Here is a 16826-nt window from a genome sequence, read left to right on the forward strand (position 1 = left end):
GAGTTTTAACAGACCAAGGAGCATTTCAAAACAACTGCAACACTGAATGGCCTTCAGGAAAAATTATTTGTTCATCTGCAAAGAGAGTCAAACATGGCAAACCATGATATCACGGGATCTTTTAAAGTGCTGTAGGACTCCCTTCACAGTAGAGCCCAAAAGACTCTTTCCCCTCCTGAGCTGTCTCAGTGGTAGAGAACAGGAGGTGCTTTCCAAGTTAATTAGGCAGATAATCCAGCAGTCTATAGGGATAAGCAATAGCCCAGCCTTTAGCCAGTGCCAGGCTAGATTTGACATGCTTGTCTGGTTTGTCTTTCTGACCTTCAGTTATTTGTAAAGAGACTGATCTATAACATTCACCCAGGCATTTCTGATTTGTTTTTATACTTGGCCTGGACATCGTACGCCTTGTTCTGGGTCTGAAAATGCCCAAGAGATGGCAGGAGCCCATGAGGTTTGGAAAGAAAGCGTCAAGCAAGCAACGCAGCAGGTAAGAATTAATCGGCTTGTTCACAGATCTTCCTGAGCACAAACATGCCATCAGGCTGGGATGCACAGTGCCCATTTCCTTAATGAACACACAAAAGCCTTCGATGCAGCCATATTGGTACAGTTTCCCAGTTTCTATAAAAGGCAGAAATGCATATGCTAAATTTTTAGCACCAGTCTTCTCCTTCCCTTTGATGCAGTGTATTTTTAAACTGCAAGAGTTGCATGCACCTGAAGCATGACTATCGAACACGACTGTTCCCTGGGAATATAAAGTACGTCCTTTAAGACAGATGGGAACAAGATTTAAAAAAAAAGAAGTTGTTAAAGTAAAACTCACCACTTGTGGCAGATTTAATGACCAGAGGTTCAGTACAACAGAAGAGACTCTTTAATAGTTAATTACTAGGAAGACAGGATATGCCTTCTTCTATATTTAGCTTTACATGCACTGTGCTCTAATCTGCTACAGTGAGGGTCTGGCTTTATAAGGCACTGCCTCAAGCACTGGCCCAGGATCTTTCATCAAGAAATGGCAGCATGAGGCTGTGCAAAACCAACCCAGTGATCTATATGACAGCCCGGGATGTATCTATAATACAAATAGCAGCAGCTCCTGCAAATGAGATTTTAAAGTGCTGTTGCCACCACAACAGATGCCTGGATTTTCTTTTACTTTTTTTTTAAATCGAGAGCACACCAACAACAGGGCAAAAGTAATGGCTGAAGATTGTAAATTCAGGGTGGCAGCATATAAACTTGCACAGCACATTTGATTGCATCAGAGTGCAGCCAGGTGTCTTGTTGCTGTAAAAAACCTTGAAATCACAAGGCCTTGAACTATTACACATATTCTCCATTCTGAAAGGTACAGCATCTGGGCAGGCTAAAGCCAATAGCAAATTTTGAAATGGCAGCTAGAAAAATCATAATGGTTACAGAATAAAGAACTTAAGGACAGATAGAGGTAGGAAGGAAATAGCCTCCAAAAGAAAACCCAAACCACTAGTTAAACTTGGATCTTGCAGCCCAACATCCTCCAGGACTCCTATGAATTGTCAGCAGGAAAATGAGCGAGTGTGAAAATGAGAGCTCATACCTTTCACAGACTCCACTCTTCTACAGAACATGTGAGGGGCTCAGCAATGGAAGTTTTACTCTCGATTTACTGCTTGATACTCAAGCAAATGTCAGAGAGCAGTACGGAACCAGGCAACTTACTCCAGTGTGGACTGTGGAAAACGGCTCATTTTTCACACAAACCACAAATGTCTAAGCCTGCTAATTGCTAACTTGCAGCTACAAAATTCATCAGAAAATAAAAAATACATGACTTAAGTCTCCCAAATTCCACTCCCACTCTTGTTAACAGGCTTGTATAAAACAGATTCATACTTTAAAAATACGTAAGTTGGTGAGCTGGTACATTCTCCTGAAAGTGCTTGAAGTCCACATGCTCAGCTTTCTCTATTGCTGCTCCTCACTTACATGCTAAAGACCCTACATAGTTAAAATAAAACGGAAGGACATCTACAGTTGTAGACAACTAGACATGTATTATACAGTAGTTGCTTTAATCCACCAATCCTTCTCACACAATTAATAAAAACTGTAACAGTTTTAATTAATAAATCCAGGATTAATTAATAAAATTAATTTAAAAATCCGCAACAGATTGTAGAAGTTACTTTAGAACTTCAGCAACTATGAACTTGCTTAACAAGTTAGAAAAATGCAGTCTTTTATCCATACCACAGGGAAATTTTTATTATGATTAACTCCTGAATTATTTAAAACCTTGGTAAGGCTGAAGTTTCTACCACACTAAAATACTGGAAGCACTTGTTCTTGGAAACATATTGCACAAAGTTAAGAAAAAAAATACTGAAAACCTTTATTCAAAGCAATATGATTTTTCTAAGCATCATTTTATACTTCCTTTAACCAAAATCTCAGAATCACCTGAGATTCTTCAAACATTAACATGCTCAGATGAATTCAGGAACAACTGTTTCACAGCAGCGACACTCCACTGCCCTAGGTATGGAGAGAGGGAAATCAATCCCAGACAACATAAGAACAACAGTTCATTATTAAAGTCCTTAGCAAGATTTTATGGCTTCATGTACACAGAGCACCAAAAACAGCCCATGGGGGCAAGCAGTGACCCTTCGGGCGGCCCAGCGGAGGGGTGGCTTTGGCAGCATTGCTCCACAGGACTCTGCTGCTGTGGGGACTGGCACCAATGGCATTTGACTGACAGGGAGATGGAGAGAGCTGCCAGAGCACCACCAACACACCACCACTAGCTTTCACAGGAACAGATGCTTGGCAGGAATTATTTCCATCTCCTTCCCTTGTTGAGATATGTAAGACAGGGGCACTCATCAAAAAGTCAAATAAAATAGAAGCATAGATGGGGTGTGTTGCTATGAAGGAAGCACCCCAACCTACGAATCAAGGGCAATCTTTTTTTTTCTCCAAAGGCTATCTAGGACTTTACTGGACTTTAAAAAGGACTTTAAAAGGCTTTATTGGGTCTTTTTCATCCACCAATGTTACTGGGCATTTTCATCCTCTCACAGTTCCACTTCCAGGTAAAGCGGGTTTTCCTCTTCTTCCAGCAGCAAGGCAAGAAGTTACATTAAGAGCAAATGACCAAACTTGAGTAGCACGGAGGAAGAGCTGCCCCTGCACTTCTGCTGGAGAGGAAACATGTCAGCACACAGCCAGCAGCTGTCTCTGCTCTCTGGGAAGGCAGCAGGCAGCTAGATTATGAGCCAACAAAATCCGTAGGTGGAAACCATTTAAATCATTACCAGCACAGAGGAACAAAGCGACGTGAGGGGACGACAAGACAGAGCAGAAGCAATGCAGCCACCGGTTCTCGCCAAATCCTCATCAGGCTTCCCACTTTCCACTGGGACACTGAGTCCCTCTGGGGACTCTTACAGTCCTCCTTTTCCACAAGCACTTCCCAACACTCGGGTGTGGCAAGTGATCCCACTGCACATTGGTCACGCAGCCTACATGTTTGCTGCAGTGTTCACTGCTGAGACAGCTGTGAAGCATCTGCTGCTTTAATACAGTTTTTGCACCCTCATAAAGCTCTGAAATCCACCTCAGCTCCTGACATTTCCCAGGATTGGTCAGTGTGAAGGAAAAGTGCTTTATTTCCATATTCAAGGCAGTACAATGGCTAGCCCACAACGTGAAGAGTAGGTCCAATATTCCCTATCTCCTGCTAAAAGCTCGCTTTGATACTGTTGAAAAATAAGAAAATAAGCAGCTCTATCTTCTGCTTCGCAGGATCCCAAGTGCTCAGAACAGGACCAGAGTGGTGTTAAGAAGCTACCTCTCCTCTCCTTCATTGCACATCTGGGGAGATGGCAAGACCAAGCACCTACACTTAGTGAGACACACCAGGTTTTCTCTGTGCAGGTTGACTTGTGCCATTTCATCAGTACTTTCTGACTCTTGCCCCCTGTTCCTAAAACATAGGGGTTTTTTTTAAGAAGTCACTGATAAGCTGGAGGTCTGTAATGTCAACCATGGCACAAATCACCAGGAAAGGCAACACTGGCAGCCACAAGGTTTATCTTGCTGTTTTGCCCCCAGTTACAATGTTTATGAAATCTTTATTCCTAAGGTGCCATTCACTAGGCACAGTAAAGCCAGAGCCACGCTCTCACCACATTAAAATCACCTCACTGATTTTATTGCACAACAGCAACAAGCAGGGACTAAGCAGCCATGTAAGGATGTGCAGGGTAAATACAAGCAACCTTGTTTTTTAATATTTACAAGAAATAAGCATATTGCTAATCCACATATTTACCGCTGAAAATACCTTTGATTGTATACTTGTAAGCATGCCCTAGTCACCAGTGGCTATCATGTACATAATCTTAAGACAGTGTTGTAGCAGGTTTTCAACACACACTGAATGCCCTGTCTTTCCCAAATGAGCCTTCTAGAAGCATTCAAGGCACTTAATTTTTTTTAAATGTTTATTTTTTCATCACAGAACAGTGTTTGTCCACAGTAAAAAGTATCTACTGCAATAAAAGTACTAGTTCTTTATTAGTATGCCTGGTGGGAGAGAGAAAACAAAGACATGAAACAAGTGGAATTGGTTTCATTCTGCAGGAAGTACAACAAATACCTAAAGACAATGAAACTTACTACGAACTAAATAAAAAATAAAAACCTATGCTCATGCAAGATTCTCCAGCCAAGAACTGTGCAGGCAGCCTGAGAGTAGTTATCTTGAAGAAAAGGAGGCTGAGGGAAGACCTTACTGATCTTTGCAGCTACCTCGGTAGGTTGTAGCCAGGCAGGGCCTAGTCTCTCCTTCCAAGTAATAAGTGGCAGGACATGAGGAAATGGACTTAAGTTGTGCCAGGGGAGGTTTAAATTGAATATTAGGAAAAATTTCTTCAGTGAAAGGGTTGTAAAGTATTGGCATAGGCTGCCCAGGGAAGTGGTGGAGTCACCATCCCTGGAGGTATTTAAAACACGTGTGCATGTGGCACCTAAGGACATGGTTTAGTGATGGCCATGGCTGTGCTGGGTTAATAGCTGGACTCAATGATCTTACAGGTCTTTTCCACGACTCTAAGCCAAGAAAAAAAATGAGAAGACAGACTCACCAAAGTTTGCACCATAAATCACAACACCTAACTGCTAAACTGGGATGCGTAGGAAGACGTTTCTTGAAAAACAGTCAAAAAAACCCACTTCCCACTGCCATCAATGAATGTACAATCACACACTGCATTAGAGATTCACCTCACTGCACCTATTTCAGGAGATTGGGTACTTTTTATGTCATTAACCAAAAATTTCTACAGAAGTGGCTCAGATGAATAAGACTCCTGAAGCACTCCAGATGCACTTCAGAATGTCAAGAGAACTGTAAACTGAAGCACCAAGACAAAGGACTTCTCTGTGTTGTAACTAGCAATCATATGAAAAATGCATTAGTCATGGCAAAGTCAGAGAAAGAAAAAATACAACTGACAGGTAGAAATACAAGTCAAGAAAATAATAACACACTCAGGCTGACACACATAATGTTGTCTTTCAGTAACAAGGTTTCTTTCAGCAACTGAAGAGGAGGAATTAGATGTAATTCTTCAAGGACAAGGTATTAGTAGGAGCTTTTCTCACTGCTGAGAGCTCTCTTAGGCGCTGTGCTCTTAACTGGAGTAGGCTGAGATAATGGAGATGGGGTATTGCTACAGATCAATTCATATCCAATTAACAATCATTTTAAGGTGATGGCTAGTCATCCAACTCCAAGCTTGCATGCCTTGGCAACGGGAAAACCTCTTAGAAAAAGAAGGAGATAAAAAGGATTGGCAGAGATCCGGGTCAGGTGAACTGAGAAAACAAGAGGAAGACAATACTCTTCCAAAGCTAACAAGGTTTTTTCCTTATACAAGATACCGTATACATTTACACTTTCAATGGACTGTGTAAATGTTAGAACAGGATTCTTGAATTCAGAGGGACATTGGATGCCCTGTTTATCCTGAAAAGAATTATTGTCTCAGCAATTGCAGTAGAGATGATTTCACTACAGGAAAAATGGTATAGTTGAAATTCTGCAAAAACATTTTTATAAAGGTACTGCTGCAACTTAGCTCAAGCCTTCAATAATGTTTGGCAAAGAAACTGCAGCAGCCACTGTTCACAGTACACCTGCAAAAAATCATTAATGGAGTTACTTTATAGGGTCCCCTTGAACTAGGTCTCCAATAAACCAATATACACAAGTATTTGGAAGAAGACATGTCAAAAGAATTACCAGAGAAGCTTCATTCCAAGTGGTGAATTTTGTCAGATACAAGACAATACAAAACAGTTCAGTAATAAAGGCCACTGCAGGAAGAGCAGAAGGACACAGCACTGCAGCACCTGAAAATCCAAAACTGCCTTCAAAATTACAAAGGCTAAGATTAAAAAAAAAAATAAATACAATCTCTGCATTCTCCAGAAAGCAATGCCTCCCAGTTGCTAACAGTTTATTATTTCATGAACTAAATACAGTAATTGGAGGAGGGATATATTAATAGCCAGCACCTCCTACACACTTGCAAGTAGTGAAGGCCTTGGCTTTGACAGAACAACTGCTGTAAGCATTAAAGCAAGTTTCAATTTAGACCTCCCTAATTATTTCTTCAAAGTATGGTGCAAAGAGTTCACCAAGGTAATGCACAGTTTTTTACCTGCAGAAAATTGAATCAGCTTCCAGATATCTGAATTCTGATCTTTCTGGCACGAAGAGATGGCACAAAGGGCACAATGCTTTGCACCATGTCAAGTATTCCAAACATACCAGCTAACACCAATTATGCTGTTAGCAGCATTCACTTGGACAAAAAGAGTCCATAACTGACTTGTATCACTCTGCATCCCAAAAGCAACACCATGTTCCCTGTGGCTGCTTCTTCCTCTGCAGGGCAGGTTGAACATTTTGACAGAACACACTAGTTTTGGTGAACAAAGTCCTGAAGTGAGGAATAAAGCAGTCAGTGCTCAGACTGCTTCAACCAGCAATTATTTTCTAGGTAGTCATGGGTACAATTCCTCTCAGATCAAGCTAAGAGAATTCTATGGCAACAGATACTGATTCATATCCAATAGGTGTTGGGAAAAACAAGAAACAAAGCCCACCCAACAGTATATGGCACGCGGTGCCTACAAAATCAACTACTTTTTAGGTGAGTCAGAAAAATAACTATTACAGACTGAGCACACAGAGAAAGGGCACTCGCTATCCTACCCATCGCTTGGCAGCTCATATACCTGGTGCTCTCAGGTTTACTTCAGAAAGGCACTTCTTCACCTCTATGTGGAGGCCTGGAAGCTCTTAGATTAATTCATGGAAGAAGAGTCTACCAAGGCTATTAAAAACAGGGATGATAAAACCTTCTAAGTTTGAAAATTGCTGTGGTTTTGACAAGGGCATGAAAGAAAGAAATGCAGAAATTCATACCACCACATTCTCCTACCTCCCCATTCTTTTTTTTTGTTTTATCTTCACATCTACCCAATACTGCAGGCCACTTTCAGAGACGAAACTCAAGACCAAAGGTAAATTTCTACCAGTAAGCCAAGCTTTGGCATGAGAAGGTGCTCTCTTAAATCCACAAACACACAAGACAAGCATTACTCGCCCATGACAGCATACTCCACTTGGGTGTATTATGGCAACAGCACTCAGAGCTGGGTGGCAACTGAGTAAGGCCAGGTGAGAAAGAGAAGTAAAACAAAAATCCCAAGAGGACTGTCCTGGGTCAGCTTGTTGTACTACCAGTTTTGTAGTTGGACTTCACGTTGCTTCTTCTAAGATGAGAGAAAACATTCAAACTAGTTATCTTCAGTGATGAAAACAAAAAGTTTTGAGCCAGTCTGTACAGAATATTGTGATTCAACCCACCAATGTTTCTTCCCAATGATTGCGAATGCCCAGCATCGTGCCCAGTGAGCACTGTAGAGACTAATAATAGCAACCACATCGATATTATGATTGAACTGTGTATTGCAATTGCTTTACTTTGTTACGTGCATTTAAAACTGTATTATGTTTTCAGCATTATCTGTATTACTCTGCTAAATCATATATCCCATGTAATATCAACTATCTCCAGATGAGGAAATTAGATATTGAACATCACATCCTCCACATGTGGAATATCTAAAATTTGCTGATCAGAGAGTACTGGACTCTGACACTACTCACATATCAGAACTGGGAGATCAGTCTTGGGTTGGTAACGAAAGACTCAAATGCTAAGCAATCATGTTTCCCTTATTTTGGTACACCATGCACAGACACAGTCACAGAAGTGCTCAAAGCACCACATCTTCTCTCAATGTTAACAGTTCAACTTTGCTTTTCTTGATCTTTTTCCACGCTTTATCCAGACATAATTGACATTAAATGCAACACTTATCTGAAAACATAAATGCATAAACCCAAGAATATGTCTTTGTTGGTAATCCAGACTCAGAAAACTTTTAATTCCACCACACTAAACCCAAAGAATTCACAGTCTATCTATAAACACAACATTTCAAACAATGGCTATTATGAATGCATCACAATAGTTTTGCTTCTCAAAAAGTTATAAGCAATTTTGATAATAATTGCACTCAGATGAAAACTCAGTTCTCAAAAATAATTTATATACACAGGTAGCCAAAATCTCAGAATTAAGAAACACTGCCATGAAAGGAAGTCAAATAAAGAAGCAATGCAAATGATGTGAGCTAGAAAAAAAATAGAGTAACTAGCCGGTTGTGTCAATAATTTGTATCTATTTTCCAGTATTAGCATCATCTCCTAACAGCATAATCACATCACAAGAAGCTAGAAGTCATTGAGACATCTGTTTCACCCAGATGTAGACCAGAGCAGGTATATAATATTTTACCCCACTCCATCACAGGGGCAGCTGGCAGTGCTGGATACACTGCAGCACATTGTGCCCACACACTGGTAATGGAAGCATGGACAGCGGTCAGTCAGCCCAGTTCAATGCAAACCCAGCAATTTAATTGATACTATTGGGTTTGAGGATCACTTCCTATTTCACTGTCCATGATTTCACAAGGCAATCAGCTAAGCCAAAACCCATATCCACTTTTCTCAAACAAACAGCCAACTGTCAGAACCCAAAAATGGGGTGCGTTTGACCCAACTTTAAAAATGAACGGCAACAGACATCTCGGTCTGACCCCGCAATCCTTGCCTCTTTTCACCATGAGGAGAAACATAAACATTTCCAGAAAACAGCTAGTCTAAAATATTCTGCTTGCCCATCTTAGAGTGAAATGGGTGAACAACTTCACAGCTTCAGCTTTAGGCACTTTTTAGATATCCGAACCAGATCAAACTTCACACCTGCAGATTGGCCATCTGTGTGAAAGTCAGTGATGCCTATAAACATCTCAGGCAGAGTTAAGAGTTTAATTACCCACCCAAAATTAACTATAGGGCAATTACTATTGGTATATTATTCAGTTCTATAGTTAATTCAGCAGACCTGCTTGTTTACCTTTCTGAAACGATTCACAGAATTTTCATTGCTGGCTGAGAAGTTTCAAAATCCAGAGTACCCCAAATATGCTGTGAGAATAGGCTCAGCATAAGACCACAGCCACCCACCCACACCCAATTCAGTTTCTGAAGCCGACAGTACTGCAGGAGTTATGGATTTCTAACTGGTTTAGTATCTTTTTTAAAGGACATAAAACATCACTATGCCAAATAGCCTGGCTTCCTTCAGAGAAAGCACTTGTGCACTTTGTGGTTGTTTGGACTATATCAATGTCAGCTTGGCACAATGCTATTTGACACTATTAACAGGGAAATCTATTTCCTTGTTTACAGCATCACTGTTCATGCACTGAAAAGACCAATATCAGCAACCTACTTCTGCAGATAACTCAATAAAGGTTCCATGGAATGTGTATTTGTAGCTGTATGCGATACATCTACATAAAAGAGAGCAAGAACAATAAAAGCTACATTAGATTTCTACAACTCACTTCCTATGAGGATGCAAGATATAAAGAATTTAAAATGTTTTCTAATGAGACAGCTAAAGGTTTTTTTTTTTTCTGGACTGAGAAACCACAATGAAAGGCTTGTCTGGTCTCTCCGAGGCTTCAGAAGGACATGCCAGTCAACCTTGGGCTCTTGAATGTGTATCTAGAAAAACATTCTACAAAATACATGAACTTCCAGTGGAAAAGGGGCACACACCTTTCAGTTCTACACTGCCTCTCCTTTTAAAAGGAAGAGAAGCTCTTTAACAACCAAAAAATTGTTAACAGCTACTGCATCTATCATAAAATGAGGAAAATAAAAAAAATTCTAATTTTAAAAAGTGAATTGATGCGAAATCCCAAGATGTTGAGCTGTTCAATCATGGACACAGTCAAACTCTCCAAGTCAATGAACTGACTGCTGAAGACCACGCAGACCAAAGCCTTTGCATCCCACCTCAAATGTTGCTCTTCCTAGTTTGATACTCTCTGGAGAGTTTAACTGTCATATGTTCTTTGCTAATGGAGGATACAAATGCAAAGATAGTAGAAGTGCCAACATAAATTAATTTTTTCTTAATTCTAGAAGAGAGCAGATATTCAATATGACTTTCAATTGGGGGCTTTGCAATAGGTGGGGTTTTTTTTGCTATCCTTGACAATGCTTCAAAAATAAAGTTGATATTTCAGATTAAGAATATGTTGATATGGGCCTTTATTAACCAATTGCTAAGGGCACAAGTTAAGGTAGTTTATTCAGTAATGTAATAGCCTACTTTTCAACAGGAATTGAGTAACTTATATTGGGATTACAAACAAATAATGAAAAAGTACGTTGAAAATAATAAATGGGGAATGTGGCACTAGGAAGACAGTGCTCTTGTTCCCATCACCAACATTTTGCTCTCCCTCAGCTTCAGAGGGCTTTTTGTTATGGTATGTCTCCTCATACCATAACACTGCTTTTGCAGAGCTGATACCACTGAAAAGGTCAACAACTGTTTAAACTGACAGGACAAAGGAAAATGGGGACAGAATCAGGCCTTCCTATACCCAGGAAACAAAATACAACTTAGGAAGGGCACTAAACTACTAAACTAATCCTAGCATCAGACAGGCTACCTATGAAATGCTTTGGTTTGACACATTTGGCTTCAGGGAGCTGGGGACCACTGCTCACAAATAAACGTTCAAGAATCACCCAACTTCCTCACAGGAGAGACCTGACAGTCCAATGTCTTGATGATTTTGCAGCGTAGGTCACTAAACAACCAGTCCTAATGAAGGATCTTGGAGGCACAACAGCAATGCAAATAAATTGACATACTGATGGCAGGGCACATTTGGAAAAAGGCATTTTTTTTAGCATACACCAATAAACATTTTAATAGGAATAAAACTGACAAAATAAAGCCCTTCCCTTGACTCCTCTAGAGAATTATGCTTTCTGTTCTCTAATTCAAGAAGCCTTCTAATAAAGCTCCACAAAACAAGACAGCCAAACCCAACACCTGGCAAAAGACCTTGAGCACATGCTCGAGCACCGAAGAAGCAGGTGTTTCCACGTGCTGTGCAGGGAGCTGAGACTGATGTGAAGGATGATAAATCTCAAGGGCAGAGCCAAAGATTCACATGGCCCTGGGGAAACACTGACTGGGGGCTCTTTTCACATGAAATGCAGGTGAAAAAAACCACAAACATCTTGGCAGAATATGGTATTCAACAGCCCAAAACTGGGCTCCAATAGCACTGGTTGACGATTTTGGGATCCTCAGGTCTCAGTCACAGGAAACCACACATTAAGACAACGTAATCAAAGCAGACCTAAGACAGAAGTGATTTGACAAAACAGACCTCGAAGAGGTGCAGCAAAAAGACTCATACTAAACTCATATCAATATTGGTGCATACAGAGAAGGTTGTAGACTGAAAAGAAACTCACCATCCCATCCCCTCTTCTTTCTAGAGGGTTGACTCCTTGAGCATTTAAAACAAATAGCATACTTTGTTTTGCTAATTTTCTATCATTCAAGGAATGAAATGGTAGTGAAAATAAATGACAAGCCCTGTGTCTGCTAACGTTCAGTAGTATTTTCCCAAGATTTCAACCCTGTGTCTTATCAGAAGAAAAACAACTAACGTTTAACTTGAATGCACTGAATGAATCTTCCCTCTTAAAAACATTTCTAGAGAACTAGAGGATTTTATTTATGGAAACAAAATCCAAAATGAAAGGATTACTTTAGCTTGCAAATTACAAACCGTTGAACCGCTTAGACTTCTTTTTCTGCATGAAAACACATTTAAGGAAAACACATGAAACAGTGGTTATTACAAAGAAGTACAACCCCAAAGCCATATTTAATTGCTCTGCCTGCGGTAGTTGAAAGAGTTGTAGAAGGGTGTAACTCCTTGAGATTTAGGACATCACAGGAGACGCTTCCTTCCTGTATCCCTGGCCAACCTCTCTGTCCCAGACTGTGTCTAGTATTTCCTGTTTGTACTCACTCCTAATTCTCACCAGAGGCAATCCATCCTTCTTACAGGCTGACTAAAAGCAATAATCTTGCTAGTCTGCTACTATGAGTCTGCAATAACTGTAATTGATCTCCATACAAAACTTCTCCATCTGACCTAACAGTATCTCAGATTTTGCAGAGTGTAAAGAAAACCTAACTTTGTGCAAGGTCCCACAGGGAATAGGTAGCAGATGAGAATCCCTATCCATGTCTCAGTATGCATCTTAGCTATGGGAATACCTTGTGTATAGCTATTGTGGTTATACCAATTGTGTTCCAACACGCATTGGTGCTCCCCAGTTTCAGTTATTCTTTTGTGGTCTTTTTATAGTCTACCTTCAGGTACAAACACGCCTGAGCAATGCTGACAGATCACATCAAGGATCAAGTGGCTGTGCTGAGATCCAAAATTAGATAAAAACTGAAAAAAAACCCCACGTAAAATAAAATAAAAATACTTAAGGAAGTCAGAGTTATACAATGCCAATCAACTGGGCGGGGAGGGGGGAAGCAACCTATCCACAGATTGCTATTTGTGAGATCTGAGATTTAAAAACAGGATGTTTCTAGCAATAAAAAACCCTTGAACTTGCATGAACTTGAATTGATCTAAATGAATAATCCTATTAGATCCTCTTAACTTTGGCCAGGATATAATTATAAGGATTGGAGACAGCAGGACCAAAACCCAGTGGGGGTCTGTCTGCAAAGCTCAGCTCCACTCGAAGGATATTTCCTATAGCCCAGGCCATGCAGGAGGCAGAACCATTTCACAAAAACACACTTGGCAACCATATGAAATGGCTTTTACATAGGAACGACTAAATAGTCCTAAGACTTCAACTTCACAAAAGACAGTGGCAGGGATAACACAGCTCTGTCAAGGCATGACTGCATGTCAAAGGTGAACAGGACTCATTGTCTCCCGAAACAGGAACTGGAGGTTGGGGGATCAAAGGAAACCATGAAGTACTAAGTCCAAAAACAAGTAAAAAGGGGTCCTCTTTCAAGCAATCGTGAAAGTTATAATCACAGGATGCTGCATACACACAATTTACCTAAATTCAAAAAACTTACCACAGGCTATCAAATATGAAGGTAAACACAGACACCACGTTTTGTTAAGGAAATCCCTAGCAGTGAACCAGTGAGATGTAAGCTAGAAGAATAAGTCACAGAAATACGAGTATTTGTTTGACCTATTATTTTATTTTCCCCTAGACAAAATGTAGTGAGTCAGACCAAGTTTCTGATCCTGACAGGCCCAGGCACGGAGAGAGGCTATAGGATATTTGACCCCTGCTACCATTAGCAGAGCAGCAGAGTACACAGCCATAATTCTAGCAAGCCTCCAAGACACAAGTGAATGACACATGTGGTCATTTCAGAGAAAACAGCTTAAAACCAGTGAAACCAGTTGAGCATTTCATTTTCCTCTCTTCTATGTCCAAAGACTGAGCATTTCATGGTGCACTCTCCAGGGCACAGGACAGTCTTCTCCCCCAGCTTGATCCAAGAAAAAGCTTACTGTTTTGTACATTCACCAAAAACAAATGTTCCTTAATTAAAGAAATACTTATTATTTTCTTGCACGAATGTTGCTCTCAACAACTGCAGAAAGTGTCAGGCATTTAGGATCACCTATACACTGTTAACAATAGCCATCACAAATCCCCACTAACGCACCTGCACGCACCAGAACCAGCAAACCACTGGGGAAAAATGTCCCCACTGGTCCCCACTTTCACAAATCACATGTATCACATGTATCACCTGATGAGGAAATAAGGAATTTTTAATATGAACACTTAATCTTTTTAAATCAAAAAAATATCCTCAGTCACAGTGAGGTTAACATTTCCTTCTCCCTCTGTAATACCCAAAACGTAAATGATTAATTACCAAACAGTAATACCCACAACTTAAATATGTAAAACAAACAGATGCAGCAGATAAATGTATTAAGGGACAAGACACAAAGGTACAGAACCTACATTTTCACATTCCAGTTGCCTGCCCTGACACTCACTCTCTGCACTGCCTTGAAAAAAATCACTTGTTGCCTCCATGCTTCAGATTATGTTCACAAAATGGAGGCAACACCACTTTATTACCTCATCACAATCTCACAAGGATGAACTGAAGATTGTGAAATGCCTGCATATTACAGGATTGAAGGTCATACAGTCCTTCCACAGGTAAGAGCGAGCAACATTTTTAACTAGTGTTATTTTATTACCCTTGCAGATGAAGCACTCCTGCAACCTTACTCACCAAGTGAGCTCCAGTGACGCCGCCAAGGAAAAACTGATTGCCTGTTCACTCTGCAAGCTAGGGTGCAATGACAGTACTGACATTTTCATATTTAAAAAAAGGGAATATAATATGCATACTTTTGTACATTGCATGCCTAACACGTTTGGGGGATTTTTTCTGGAATATGAAAGGAAATTTGAAGGCACTTGTTATTTAATAGTGTCACAGACATTATCAGTGCACTGTAATATCACAAAATTTGTTCACAGCAGGTAAAAGTCACACCCTGCTGTGAACCAACAAAAGAGCACTTAAAGCCTAATTTCAGCCTTCATGTTGAGCCAGTGACAGAATTCTGTTAGCACCACATAGGGATATTTTTCTGGATCAGAATATTAAAAGCACTTTTACTTTTAGGCAATGCTTTGAGGGTATTTCAAGGCATTTTTGTTTTGTCACAAAAAAACCCCTCAAGGGAATCTGTTATAATATGAACTCCAAAGCAATCTATGTGATTTACACTTGTTGATGTAAGTAAAATTAGATGGTGGTATGCTCCTGTACTTCCACGATTTTTAAAATCATGAAAACATAATTTTGCTGTTTTGTTAAAATAGAAGTGTATCACATTTTGGTTTTGTACCCAGTTATGAAGATCCACTATACTCAGAGAGCATGCTCTTCCCTGAACCAGGAAGCAAACAATGGGACTTCACCATTTCTGAAAGTCAGTCAAGCCATTAACAGATGTCAAAATACAGAGCAAGATTAGTATTTCAGAAAGAAATTCCAATACCTAAGTAACCATGAGATGACCTGCAAGTACTATGGAAAGAAAGATAATCATCTTGCTGATAAAGCTATGCCTTCAAAATTTAGTTACAGGGAAAAAATGGGTTCTTTAAAAGAAAGGGTACCAAAAAAACTACATTGAAGAGTAGGGCAAAGGAGGGCAAAAAGACAGCACCAAGTATCAGGGTCCAGCTTTTCCCTCTGGTACAAACATAGGCAGAAACCACGGATGTTAAACCTCAGCCTCCGTCCCCTGGAGATCCGCAGGATCGTCCTAGTGCCTACCGAGCTTCAACTGGAGGAGTGGAAAGTTGGATCCGTAACAAAGATCATTTTTCCACCGACAGTTTAATTTTAGAAAGGCGCCAACAAAAGGCACCGCTCTGAACACCCCGAGCTCGTTACTTCCCTTCCCGATCCATCAACGCCCGCTTCCTCCCGGAGACACGATGCCGCGGCAGAGCCACGGCTCCACTCGGCCGCTTTAGCCGAACAAACCGCTTTTCCTGCCTTGGAAAAAAACAACCTCTACCCCACAATCCGATGCCATAAAAAGGCAGAAAAGCAGGATCGCGGAGGGAAGAGCCGGCGGGCACCAGACCGCGCACCGCCGCCCTCCCGCAGCGGACCCGGCGCCGCCCGTGCGGGGGCCCCGCACACCCGCGGACGGCGGCGTTTCCAGACCCGCGGACCTGCCCCGGCACTGGGGCTGTGCCGCCGCCCGCCCTGCCCCGCCATGGCCGCCGCGCCCGCCCGTCCGCCCGGAGCTGCCCCACCGCAGCCGCAGCCGCCCGGGCAGCGCCGCCGCGGGGCTCCGGCGCGGCCCCCGCCTGGCGCTCTCCCTTCCCGGCCGCACCTGTCGGGTGGTTGCGCGGTCCGGGGCGGGGAGGGCGAGCGAGCGCGGCGGCGGCAGCGACGGCGAGAGACAATGGAGGAGTGAAGGACGGACACATTGACACACGGGCGCCTCCGCCCGCCCGCACCACTCCCGGCACCTCCCCGGGGGGGGAGGAACGGAAGGGAAGACGCGCGGAAGCCAAAAAAGGGAGACGAAAGAAAACCAGAACGCGTTTCTCAAGTTGAAAATGATGGAAAAGAGGGGAGTGGTCCTTCTCAGCGGCAACGCCGAGAGGGGCGGCCGGCGGAGGGGAGCGCCCGCACGCAGTGCCCCCCATGCCCAGGCGGGAATGGTTCGCCCCAGGGCCGGCC

General features: G+C 41.8%; 1 protein-coding gene across 1 annotated transcript in view; it reads right to left on the bottom strand.

The window, feature by feature from the left end:
* BZW2 (basic leucine zipper and W2 domains 2) overlaps positions 1-16820 on the bottom strand; it is a 53764-nt gene extending 36944 nt beyond the window's left edge. Inside the window, exon 1 of the mRNA XM_064675894.1 lies at positions 16474-16820. The gene's annotated coding sequence lies outside the window, so the exon portion shown is untranslated. The remainder of the gene's footprint in view (positions 1-16473) is intronic.
* Between the last annotated feature and the right edge of the window lie 6 nt (positions 16821-16826).

This window comes from Pseudopipra pipra, chromosome 1, assembly GCF_036250125.1.
Source record: "Pseudopipra pipra isolate bDixPip1 chromosome 1, bDixPip1.hap1, whole genome shotgun sequence".
NCBI lineage: Eukaryota > Metazoa > Chordata > Aves > Passeriformes > Pipridae > Pseudopipra > Pseudopipra pipra.